The sequence below is a fragment of the Podarcis filfolensis genome (assembly GCF_964270895.1).
Source record: "Podarcis filfolensis genome assembly, chromosome: 5".
NCBI classification, from domain to species: Eukaryota; Metazoa; Chordata; class Lepidosauria; order Squamata; family Lacertidae; genus Podarcis; species Podarcis filfolensis.
In genome coordinates this window covers 77,271,304-77,284,448 of record NC_139608.1, presented here as the reverse complement: position 1 = coordinate 77,284,448, position 13,145 = coordinate 77,271,304, and the positions used below count along the sequence as shown (strand labels likewise).

The 13,145-nt window shown below is 42.9% G+C and overlaps 1 long non-coding RNA gene across 1 annotated transcript; it reads left to right on the top strand.

Moving 5' to 3' along the window:
* The first annotated feature begins 5,638 nt into the window (after positions 1–5,638).
* On the top strand, positions 5,639–9,578 carry LOC310762998. Its single transcript, XR_014548345.1, has 4 exons — positions 5,639–6,306; positions 6,477–6,585; positions 8,682–8,776; positions 9,300–9,578. It is a non-coding gene; the product is annotated as an uncharacterized lncRNA (long non-coding RNA).
* Positions 9,579–13,145: the final 3,567 nt, after the last annotated feature.

Genomic DNA, 13,145 nt, shown 5'->3' with positions numbered 1-13,145 from the left:
GGATCCATCAGTAAATCTCAGAGTGATTTGTGCTAGTTCCACAAGGATTTCAGACTACCTCTTGTTTCACAGTCCCAAGTAAAAACATGAGAAAAAGAATTATCTGCATATGGCTGAACTTGGGCCTGTAAAATCCACATAATCATTGTCTGTGACCAGGTTTTTATGCAGTATTGCTTGTTCATTTTTGTGGGCTAAATTTCCCTCCACACCTGCAGAAATGGTTCTGGTATTCATAGCTATCCTGGTACATGGCCCATGGGAAGCATGGGGTAGCTGGCTCCATCCCTCAAGCCGCCATTTTGTGCCTCCTGTACCACCAGCCACTCAGTTGCCACTCATTTCCATCTGATGCTGGTCACCAAGGTTCTAGCAAGGAACAAAACAGATCCCACAAGCCTGGTGCCTGACCATCTCTGCCATACATTCATCTTATATACTGAGAGGCAACACGCATCCTGGTGGCTTGCCCCCCCCCCCCATGTTTATAATCTGGGACTAAGAAATAAAACTCCCTGATGTTTTCCAAGGGGCAACAATTGCAAAAAGGAAGGCATCCTGGCTTTTGACTCAAATGCATTTATTTACAGGCATGGATGTGTGTTTTGGACCATGGCCTTTGCCTTCTGGCCTCAGATTCAGGGCATTGCTCCTGGAATAGAGTGGAAGATGGATGACTATTTTTGCCTGCCACGGCACCTTCTATTTTTGAAAATAAATGAATGGCCCTGCCATCAGCAACCCCACCTCCATGCATTTCCCGAAGGCACTTAGAGATGTTTAGTAATCCAGACGCCGCAGACTCCAGAATTGTGTGCATGCTTTAAATTCATAGCTGTAACATTCTTCACCTGCCCCAGTCATCAAGACAAAATGCATATTCTTACATAAAGATTGCTCGCGCCTCTGTTATTATAAATGCCGTGTAAGAGCACGGAAATGCACCGAGAATGTTCTCTCCATTTTTACATTGTACACCCTCAGGCTATGAGGTGAGGGGTTGCGAGCAATTTAAGAACTGATAAAGAGTTCCTGTAATCTGAATCTTGCAGAATTTTGATGAACAGCCAAAGAACTCTGGTTAGGCATTTCCGTTCCCCCTCACCCTCCTTTAATTATAACTTTGATTTATAGAGAAAGAATCACTGTAACATTCCCATAGTACTTTTGGAGCACATTATCAAAATGCCTGTTATGACAAATGAGGTGGGCGTGAAGATTGAGGGCCTGCGTGTTGTAGGAACACAGGTGAGGAAATACTTCTCTGAGGTGCGTGCTTTTGAAGGTACAATATGATGGAGCCAGTGCGGGTGGTATCCATTTGACATTCTTATTCTTTTTTGAATAAGAATATACAGTGGTACCTCGGGTTACATACGCTTCAGTTACATACGCTTCAGGTTACAGACTCTGCTAACCCAGAAATAGTGCCTCAGGTTAAGAACTTTACTTCAGGATGAGAACAGAAATCATGCTATGGCGGCGGCGGCGGCGCAGCAGCAGGAGGCCCCATTAGCTAAAGTGGTGCTTCAGGTTAAGAACAGTTTCAGGTTAAGTACAGACCTCCAGAACAAATTAAGCACTTAACCCGAGGTACCACTGTACTGCCCTATACCCGGAGGTCTCAGGCCAGTTCACAGAAAAGATCAACATAAAAACCACAATATATATAATCAAAATAAAAACAACAACCAAATACCCCCCCAAAAAAGAGCCACATTTTAAAAGGGCATAGGATGTCAATCAGATCAACCAAAGGCCTGGTTAAAAAGGAGTGTTTTTGCCTGGCACCTAAAGGTGTATAATGAAGGCGCCAGGTGAACTTTCCTGGGGAGAGCATTTCACAGACGGGGAGCCACTGCAGAGAAGGTCCGTTCTTGTATTGCCACCCTTCGGACATCAAAGGGAGAGGCACACAAAGAAGGGCCTCAGAAGATGATCTCAGGGTCCGGATAGGTTCATATGGAAAGAGGCAGTCCTTGAGGTATTGCGGTCCTGAGCATTGGTAGGGCAGAAGCAGGGAGGGCAACAGTAGGTGACAACACAACAAATCAGAGGCTAATCCTTGTTTTTGCCTCCATCCTCCTCCCTGCTGACTTTTATACTAAGGAGGAGGGAGCTGACAGCCAGTGCTGGATCCCAGCCTGGTTGTAAGTAAGAAAGCAGGACGTTAGTGGATGGCTGAGGGCAGCCTCCACCAGACGGAACTGGCTTTTATCAGTGTTGTGGTGGAATCCTGTTGGCCATGTATGCATTTAAAACGGATCAGTGTTCTACTTTGTTCAATCCAGTTCTGTCAAGTTACCCAGTCCCCACTTCTTCTTGCAGCACTTGCTATTGGCTGCTGCTTGTGCTCCTCCCTCCCGCCATTTCCCCCATGAGCCAGAGACAAGGAGCAGGCCCACAAGTGGCATTATTAAAGGGAAGGAGACTCTTGTAGGAGCATGGGTCTTGGACAGGTGCCTGGCCACACCAATGTTAGCCCTGGTCAAAAAATGGAACAAGTGAATGCTACTTAATGGAATAATAATAATAATAATAATAATAATAATAATAATAATTTATTATTTATACCCCGCCCATCTGGCTGGGTTTCCCCAGCCAGTCTGGGCAGCTTCCAACACAATATTAAAATACAGTAATGCATCAAACATTAAAAGCTTCCCTAAACAAGGATTTTAATTGGGGGGGGGTGCTTTCCAACCTTTATTTGTTTTGCCTTTGCAAGCAAACCTCTGAGGTAGGTCAAAGGTAAAGGTAAAGGGACCCCTGACCATTAGGTCCAGTTGTGGCCGACTCTGGGGTTGCAGCGCTCATTTCGCTTTATTGGCCAAGGGAGCCGGCGTACAGCTTCCGGCGTACAGCAAAAATTGTCCATTCTTATTGCTGATCAGTGGAAGTCTGCTACAAGACTGTTTTAAGATATACATCCTGCTTCGTTGAGGGGAACGTGGGTGGCACTGTGGTGTAAACCACTGAGCCTAGGGCTTGCTGATCAGAAGGATGGCGGTTCGAATCCCCGCGATGGGGTGAGCTCCCGTTGTTCAGTCCCTGCTCCTGCCAACCTAGCAGTTTGAAAGTACGTCAAAGTGCAAGTAGATAAATAGGTACCACTCTGGCGGGAAGGTAAACAGCGTTTCTGTGCGCTGCTCTGGTTCACCAGAAGTGGCTTAGTCATGCTGGCCACATAAACTGGAAGCTGTCTGCGGACAAACACCGGCTCTCTCGGCCAGTAAAGCAAGATGAATGCGCAACCTCAGAGCCATCTGTGACTGGATCTAACGGTCAGGGTACCTTTACCTTTTTATCCTGCTTCATTTCCTCCTTCCAGGCAAAATCATGTGCTTGGCAGCTGCTTAGGATCTTCCTCTAGGAGCGAGATACTATCTTGTCGGAAAGAAGTCACATAAACACTTTCAATCTTTTATATTTATTTTATTAAGTCCCTGGGTAGGGTCTTTCTGAGATAGAGCTGGAGCACATTGCCAGGTCAGGAATGGAACTTTGTCATAGTATGGCAGGTAAGGGGTGGACCCAGAGCATAATATGGCAGGTGAAGAATAGCTTTTGTTAGATAATCGAGAAATCCTGAAAAATATTTCAGCAGCACTGTAGCGCAAATTTCTCCTAATAGCCACATCTTTTGTGTGCAGTTTTGCCTAATCTATGACTTTGTCCAATTTCACCTTATGTAATGCATTTTTCAATGCTATTTTTATTTACCTTAGTATATGAATTTTTATACACATTATTTGGCAGGGGAACTGCTCTGAAAAATTCAGAGAAGTGCAAATGTCAAAGGAAGGCTGTGTTTCAGTTTGTGTATTGCCTAGGAAAGTGAAAATTGGGTAGGTTTGCTTATAAAGGAAAATTGAATTGAATTTATCCCCATCCCTAGTTGTTGGTTGGCAAAATGATTGCTCCTTAATTTGTCTGCAAAAACACTAGCATGCTTGATAAAGGTCTTCATAATGGATGGCCCTTCTAGACTTCTCAGGAACTATGTCCCTGAGTGCAGACTAGTAGAAAATGTTCATACATCTTCCAAACAAATGGGGCAGTGATTCTCAAAGGTTACATTTGCTGTCCTTGCCTTTTTGTGCATGTTTGTGTATTTCACCACTAAACTAATAATTGATTTCATATGATCTCCTTAAGAGTACTACAGTCCTCAACAAACACTTGAGAAAACTATATTTGCAGCTTCACTATAAAATATAATGCTGAAACTTCCCTGCTACGCCTGAGGCAATGATCACATTCATTATTTCATTCTGCAGCTTGAAAGGTTCACTATATCATTTTCAAAAAAGCAGCACATGTGACCGGGGATCATATAGAAATCAGGATGATCTCACAACGTTGCATCTGATGGGATGCTGTTGCCAGATGCCAGTAAATAAATCATCCGATTTGGCTACGGGATGACAGCACTGAGATCAAATGTAGGAATAGGTAGTGAGGGCAAGTGAGGGCAATTTAAAAAGAAATCAGTGAAAATTTTCAGAAGGAGTGTCCAAAAACTGCCAAATGAGGGAAGGCATTTTTGGTACTGATAAAAACGCTCTTTATATTTTTAAGGTGAATACTTCAGGCTTAGCTTTGATTACATTATGCAGCTGGAGTCCATAAGTGAAACTTAGCTGAGTGACACTGCTACATGCCTTGTTCTAAAAAACATATATTATCTCAGCAGCCTTGAATAATGTCCAATAAGGTATCTAGAGATATATATCTCTTCTTTTGCTGGTAAACACCATATCAATAATTCTGTTTTATTCCCTTGAGAGATGGGTAGTTTGGGGAAGGACTATATTTTGTGGATGTGCCTGTAGATGTGTTGGCTGACTTTATGACTAATGGCTACTGTCCATACAGAATTATAAGCTCTGCAATGTTTAAGTGCATTTGCCCTCTCAAAAATCCACACATATGCAGACCCACACACATAGACAGAGAGTAGCAAACAGCCTCAGGTGCCAAACCAGAACAGACACCATTTTAATAAGCTGAAAAAAGAAGATCCATATCTCACCCCCCAAGGTCTTATTTTGGCTTGCTTTTTTTCTCTAACAAGGTTTAGCACTCCAGCTATCACACCTGCATATTAACTATGGCTACATAGACAGCCCGCTCTGCCCCTCTTCCTAGTCTGGGATAAAGTCCAATATTGCTTGTCTGGGTGAATTTACATGTCACATCTTAATAATAAAGCTGAGATACCTTCCAGAACTCAAAATGCCATAAGCCTAGAGACAGGAACCCACATGCTGTTGCAAAATTGGTATGATCCCAGCACCAAGTGCAATTTTAAACTTCTTTTAAAAAGAAATCACTTCACCAAGTTTATGAAACCCCATACACACACACACACACACACACACACACATGTTCTTATGTCACATATGTATACATCATCATATTACATTACAGGGCATATTATAATATAATTTCCAACATGTAGACAAAGTTTCTATACCAAATTTATATACCTAAAGAAAAAAAAAGACATAAAGCCATTTCAAAATAACATTTGTACCAACACTATGGACTTTCTGTCAATCTCATTGTATATTATTTTTTTACAAATGAATGTACTCTTATTATTGTATTTTTTTTTACATTTTATCTAATACATTCCTATATCAATATGTACCCTTAATCTTGTTTCTCAACTCAATTTCTCTCCAACGTCAATCGAATGCTAGCATAGATAGTGAACCTTTACTATATTTTTTAACATATGAAACCCTTTTAAAAAACTGCAGATACCAACCTGAGAGGAGAAGCTATCTTCTGGGTTTATCAAACCAGTTGGCCCATTGCCACGCTAACTGAGCAAAGCTAGAGAGGAAACATCTTCCAGTTTTACGATGCTTGCATTTCCATCATGCCCCATGTTGCCAAAGAAAAAGGAAGTCACTAGTTCTGGCTGCATAGCCTTTACCACGGCATTGGTATGGTCCTGTCCTAGGAATATATTTCACCTATGCTGCACTATGATGCAAGAGTGTGACAAAGAGATGACAATCAATACCTGTCTATTATAGAGAGAGATAACAGAATAACCAGGCAGCTTGGTTTTGCTGTCTGTCTTAGTCTTAATACCCCCAAACAGATTCTCTCTCTCCATTTAGTTAACAGAAGCCCCCATCAGTCCTCTGACTTCTGGTTCCAAGACAGCTTTATCCTATTTTCTGTCACCCTGGCTGCATCTTTTCCTTGCATCTATTACCAAATGTAACCTTCTGACCGAGTAATGTGATCTTGATTGAAGACACCAAGGAATCAGCGAGAATTCAATTGGTAAGCCTCCCATTTCAGAGGACAGGCTTTGTGTGAGTTCATGTCATTTGCCCTGCTCTTTTATTTCTTGCTTTGTATCCAGTATGTGATGGTATTAGAGGCTGCATCAAATGCGTACCATCATTATTGAGATATGGCACCTATGACCAATATTATTTATACCTTCACAGTGGAAGCGCATGATGCTTTGCAGAATTTCATGAGCAAGAAAAGGCAAGCCCTTTTCCTAAGGAGCAAGGAAAGAGACAAGAGACAGGAAGAAGAAAAGGATAGAGAGAGGTAAGGGACTCTGGGAATAACTGAAGTTGCTGTCGCACTCATGTTCTGCTTGTGGACTTCCCAGGGGCTTCTGGTGTGAGAAGAGGGGCAGTTCCAGACTGCTGCTATTTTCAAGTGGGATTCAATCATGTCCTGGCAAATTCAGGTTGTACAATTATAGCACATTAGGAAGTTTTGTAAAACAGGCCCTCTACACTCAAAGATCAGGTGTTTTGTGATAAGGAATGTGATGGGGAAATGCAATGGAAAGTGTGGGATAGCACTCAGAATCATAGAACTGTAGAAATGGAAGGAACCCCAAGGGTCATCTAGTCCAATTGATACGATACGATAATCTTTATTGTCATTGTCCCGTACAGAACAACGAAATTGAAAAAATCTACATCAGACATTCAAAAACCAACAATCCCAGCTATCCCAGCCTAGTTAACCCCCTAAAAACTCTGATACCCCATAATTAAATACAATATACTGCCATAGAGACTACCTTACACTGTGTTTAAAACCAAAATCACATTTGGATAGAAACTTGTTTCTCAGGCGGCTAGTCCTAGTCTTTATAACCCCATACCTTCTTCCAGAAGGCAGAAGCTGAAAGAGATCATTTCCGGGGTGCGCACTATCCTGCACTATCTCTGCAGCTTTCTTATGACACCTGGAAGCATAGATTTGATCCAAGGTGGGAAGAGTGCACCCAATTATTCCTGCAATGAAGGAATCGCAGCTAAAGTATCCATGACAGATGGCCATCCAGCCTCTGCTTAAAAACCTCCAAGGAAGGAGAGTCCACAACCTCTCATGGGAGTCTGCTCCATTGTCAAACAGCTCTTACTGACAGAAAGTTCTTCCTGATGTTTAGTCGGAATCTCCTTTCTTGTAACTTGAAGCCATAGGTTCGAGTCTCACCCTCCAGAGCTAGAGAAAACAAGCTTGCCCCATCTTCCATATGACAGCCCTTAAGATATTTGAAGATGGCTCTCGTATCTCCTCTCAGTCTCCTCTTTTCCAGGCTAAACATATCCAGTTCCTTCAACCATTCTTCATAAGGCTTGGTTTAATGCATCACCTAAAATCACGAAAAAATCAGGATGAATGTTCATTAAATAGCCAACTCAGGATGAATGCTTAAGAAACAGGTTGTCTGGAAGTGCCTTGGGGCGATAGACAAGATGGTCTCCCTGTATGTTCTGGGGTACGTATAGGAAGAGATTAATGTGAATAAAGGGTGCTCATTTTTGTTTTGCTTGCAGATGAAATTTACATGGCTAAAACAAAAGATTGACAATAACTTTACACACCTCTATATCTGCAGATGAGTGTTTCCCCTAGTGTTCATTATTCTTCACAAGACCATAAAGGCAATACAGTTTCCAGAAATGTGGCATCTCTGGGCACTGTGTGTAATATAAACCAAAATTAGCACCCTCTCTACGATCAGAAATAACAGCATGGCGATTTAGCATGTAAACTATAATGGCTCAAAGGAGATGAACAATGCTAGAAGTTAAGTCAAGGTCGTTTGGCCACCAGCAGAAAACACAGATGTGCAATTAAGCTAAACACCAAGGAAACAACTTCTCCCCTTACCTTCCTTAATATCTCCTGCCAGTAGAGCAAACATAAGTGCCGGCAGTAATAATGAGAGATATCTATAATAAAAACAGCTGATGGATTGTTCCTTTGCCCAGGTCTTTAGGCGGGGGGGGGGATGCTATGAGCCAAATAAAGGAGAGAAAATACACCAAATAAATAGTGGACGTATCTTAACTCATGTACAGATCATTAATTAGAAAAGACAATTGTCCATGTAGCTCAGACACAGATACAGAAATATATGCACACGAGCTGAAATCCAGAAAAGCTGTATGAAGCAGATAACCTGACAGGGAATTCAGTCCTGTTTAAAGCATTGAGTGCTGGAAGATATCAGTGTTGTCCAGTCTTAAAATAGTCTTATCTGCCCCTCTGTATGGCCTTAGTAATTCACAAAACCTGAGACTTCAAGCAAAAGCACAAAAAAGCCTTCCTATGCCCATTAGCTCTGTGTATGAGCATGTGTAATTAATTTAAAAACTAGGCTGTTTTTTCTTTTTAAGGGAGTGTTAAGTGGCTGCTATTTTCCATTATTACTATTTTCTACTACGGCTAGGAAGGGGAGGAAAAGAACAGAACACCTTGAACGTATCCATTAGTGAGTATCCCGCCGTACGGACTTGTCAAAGTGAAATAGTTCCTAGTTAATTAGCCGTTATAGCGCCTGGAGCAACTATTGCTGCTTCTTCTTCTTTTTTTCAAAATAATAAAAATACATGAATCATTTTGACTCATACCTGTGCAACAGGGCAGGCAGAATGAGAGAGAAGCATATTCATTTTCATGCTCAGCAGAAGAATAATTTGGGAATGGTTTATTAGGCTATTTTCATTTTATTTTCTTCTTGCATATTGGGGGATTGCAGGGCTAGAACCAATGACCCCTAGCACTCTGCTTTGCTGCCCCATGTGCTGAGCCACTCAGAACTAGAGTGCAAAAGGCTCTGTTCCCAGAGCTATGATGCCCTTGGAGGGTCCAACATAATTCTACACACCCAGGCATTATTTCCCCATGACCTAATAGGACTATGAAAGGCTCCAGGTCAGGCTTCAGCTGTACTCAGCACTGATCATAGTTCCAGTGCATGAGATTTCTTCCTATGCTTATTGAATTCCCCACAGATTCCATTTCAAGCCTGCGGCATTCCACCCTGCCAGCTTTCCTGGCTGCTTGATGAATCAGGATCTGCTAGGACCTGCATGTGGCTGCCCCATGTGGTAAATATCTGAACTTCAGCTTACAGCCTTCTCAATGAAGAGCCTTCTGGATGGACTCCACTCATCTAACCTGACCACTTTTTGTCTTTTGACGGAATTGGGTGGAATTTGCAGGCATAATAGCCCTTTCAGAGTGGATGGAGTATGCCAAATTTCAGGCAAATAAAGGCACAGATTTTTGTACTAGCCAACTTTAAAAGTTGGGTGTTGGTGTTGTTGTTGTTTTAAAAAGGAGAGAATTTTTTTTAAAAAACAAAAAACTTTTTTTAGTTTAAAAAAGAAATTGGATAAAATTTTCAGGAATAAGAAATGAATCCTGCCTTTTTGAGGCAGATAAATGCAGTGTATTTGTGGTTGGTCTCTTTAAGTTTGATTTGCAGGATCAGATATCAAAAGGACTCACCTCCTCAACCACAACCTGCAGCCATAGGAAAAATCTTGGCTGTAGGTCATGCTTAAAAGAGAGAGAGTTAAACCACAATTTTGGGTTTGGATGACATGCTAAGCCATACCTTGGCTTAGCTGCAGCACTCCACTGGCATCAAAAGCACAAAGAGATACCAAGACGCTGTGATCTCCTTCTTTGGGTGCATTTGTACATTTGCACTGGAGATTTTACTTTCTTGGGCTCCATGATCACTGCAGATGGTGACAGCAGTCACAAAATTAAAAGATGCCTGCTTCTTTGGAGAAAAGCGATGACAAACCTAGACAGCGTCTTAAAAAGCAGAGACATCACCTTGCCGACAAAGATCCATATAGTTAAAGCTATGGTTTAGATCCTGAAGCTGAAGCTCCAATACTTGGCCACCTCATGAGAAGAGAAGGCTCCCTGGAAAAGACCCTGATGTTGGGAAAGATGGAGGGCACAAGGAGAAGGGGACTACAGAGGACGAGATGGTTGGACAGTGTTCTCAAAGCTACCAGCATGAGTTTCACCAAACTGCAGGAGGCAGTGGAAGACAGGAGTGCCTGGCGTGCTCTGGTCCATGGGGTCATGAAGAGTCAGACATGACTAAATGACTAAACAACAACATAGTTTGGTTTAGGGTGGTGTACAAACACGACCAGTGCATTCATCTGCAAAATACGAATTTTGCATGCATTTTTATGTCAATGTTTCCTTTCGCCTGCACTTTTTGCAGGCCAAAACTATCACAAAATCTAGAGGGGTGTGTATTCGCAGAATTGTGTTCCAATCTCCAAGCAAGTTCAGGAGTTTTGGATCAAGTCCATCTGCTGCAAAAAGGGAGATGAACAAGTTCTGCCCCACAGCCCAAGCTCAAATGAGGCTTTCCATCCCTGTGATGATCAGTTGTAACAGTGGCTGTTAGAGTCACTCAGAGGCTTCTGAACCCATGATGGCTGGTTCACAGACAGTTGTATAAACTGGAGCCATAATAATAAAAATACTTTATTATTTATACCCAACCCACCTGGCTGGGTTTCCCCAGCTACTCTCGGTGGCTCCCAACAGAATAATAATAAAGCAATAAAACAAACATTAAAAACTTCCCTGAACAGGGCTGCCTTCAGATATCTTCTAAATGTCACATAGTTGTTGATCTCTTTGACAGCTGATGGGAGGGCGTTCCACAGGGTGGGAGTCACCACTGAGAAGGCCCTCTGCCTGGTTCCCTGTAGCTTCACTTCTCACAGTGAAGGAACCGCCAGAAGGCCCTCAGAGCTGGACCTCAGTGTCCAGGCTGAATGATGGGGGTGGAGATGCTCCTTCAGGTATGCTGGGCTGAGGCTGTTTAGGCCTTTAAAGGTCAGCACCAACACTTTGAATTGTTATCGGAAACGTACTGGGAGCCAATGAAGGTCTTTCAGGACCGGTCTTCTACTGTCTCAGCGGCCTCTCCCAGTCACCAGTCTAGCTGCCGTGTTCTGGATTAGCTGGATCAGAAAGGTGATCAAGCCCTGGATCCTGAACAAATACAACATTCCAGTGGCAGATCTGCATAACAAAAGTCTCACAAGCTGGTTTCTAAAAAGACAAAAACTACTTTTGGAAGGTGCGGGTCTGATTACTTCTTGGTTGCTTTAATGGTGCCCAGCCAGTCCAAGCTGAGGGTTTCTGTAGTGATGAGGCAATCAGCAGAGTAAGCTTGCTGTAAAGGCTTTCCTCCCTTCCTCTCTACCATAATGTTTTATAGTGCTGGCCTAATGCCAGGTGCCAACTTGTTGATCTATTGTGCAGTTGTTTGCAGCCAGATGCAGGCAGCAAATAAAGCATCACAATGGCTGGCGTTTGAAAGGCAAACAATTGCTTTAAATTCTGATTCCTCCCTGTCACTTTGGGGTAATATGAACAACATTAACATCTTGGCAGATAGCTTGACAACTGGATTTTCATGAGACTCCAAGGGCCAGGCTCCCAGCTTGGGAAGATTGACAGATCCATTGAAGTCAATGAACTGTAGTGATTTACATCGGTGTCAGCTATGAGGAAACAAGTAGTTCAATATGGCATCAGCCTAAACCTAGATGCACTATTTTGCTGCTGAGATGACAGGCATCTTATCCCCTCTCTGGGCACAGAAGGACAGAGCTAAACCCTGGAGATCTAAGAGACAAGAGATCAGAATTGACTCCATGTGGCAACCAAAATTTAAAACTGAAATGTTGGGATTCAGAATGTCAATAGCTATAGAAGTAATTAAAGTGAAGGTTGGGCCAGCTCTGTCTGTGCATCCTTCAGCTTTGGGTACTACTGTAGAAGCCGGTTTTGAGAGTCTGTCAGTCATATTAGATAATGCACACCAAAATGGAATGACTGGGAAAGTTGTAGGAGAGAAGGATATCCTCAGAGGGCTCCTATTTCTTCAATGTAATAGTGCCTTATCTTTCTAGCAAATAAAGCTTAAAGAATGAACCTAGGGCACATAATAGTACATTTGCCCACCTCAGATGAGTCTGCTCACACCCAGTCGCATGACACCTCCTCTCCAGTAGTACCACAGTTTCCCAGTGCCTATGCCAGTTAGCCACTCATGTTTCAAAGCAGGGTTTGGGGCAAGCTTCTTGTGTGAATTGGCACAAAACAGCCTAAAACCAGCAGGCACATACGCCTCTCCTATTGCACTATGGTGAATGCAACAGTGAAATGCAGGACCTTCAAGCTAGTTGCCAGAACCCTTCTGGCAAGAGAGCCAGGTAATCAGGCGAATCCAGTAACCTTCCACTTTGTCCTACAGTGGTACATTGGGTTACAGACACTTCAGGTTACAGACGGTTCAGGTTACAGACTCCGCTAACCCAGAAATAGTACCTCGGGTTAAGAACTTTGCTTCAGGCAGCGGGAGGCCCCATTAGCTAAAGAGGTACCTCAGGTTAAGAACAGTTTCAGGTTAAGAACGGATCTCCAGAACAAACTAAGTTCTTAACCCGAGGTACCACTGTATTTTTAAAGCCATGACCTGCTTTTACTCTTCAGTCAGGTCAAGATGTTACACTGGTAAGCCATTTTGTTGCTCAGTTCCATCTGCCAGCTCTTTTTCGCCATAGCTTTCTTGTTGCCTTAGCTCAGGAAAGCGGGAACTGCAGCCCTTCATATGTTCTTCAATTCCAGTGCCCATCAGCCTTGGCCATTGGCCATGTTGGCAGGGGCTGATGAGAGCTGGTGTCCAACAATGTCCAGAAGCCACTCAGGCTCCAAAACCCTGTACCTACCTTGCTGTGTCTTCAGCGCTGACTTCTTGAAACCAGGACTACACACAAATCTATGATTCTATCAGAAAACGCAAT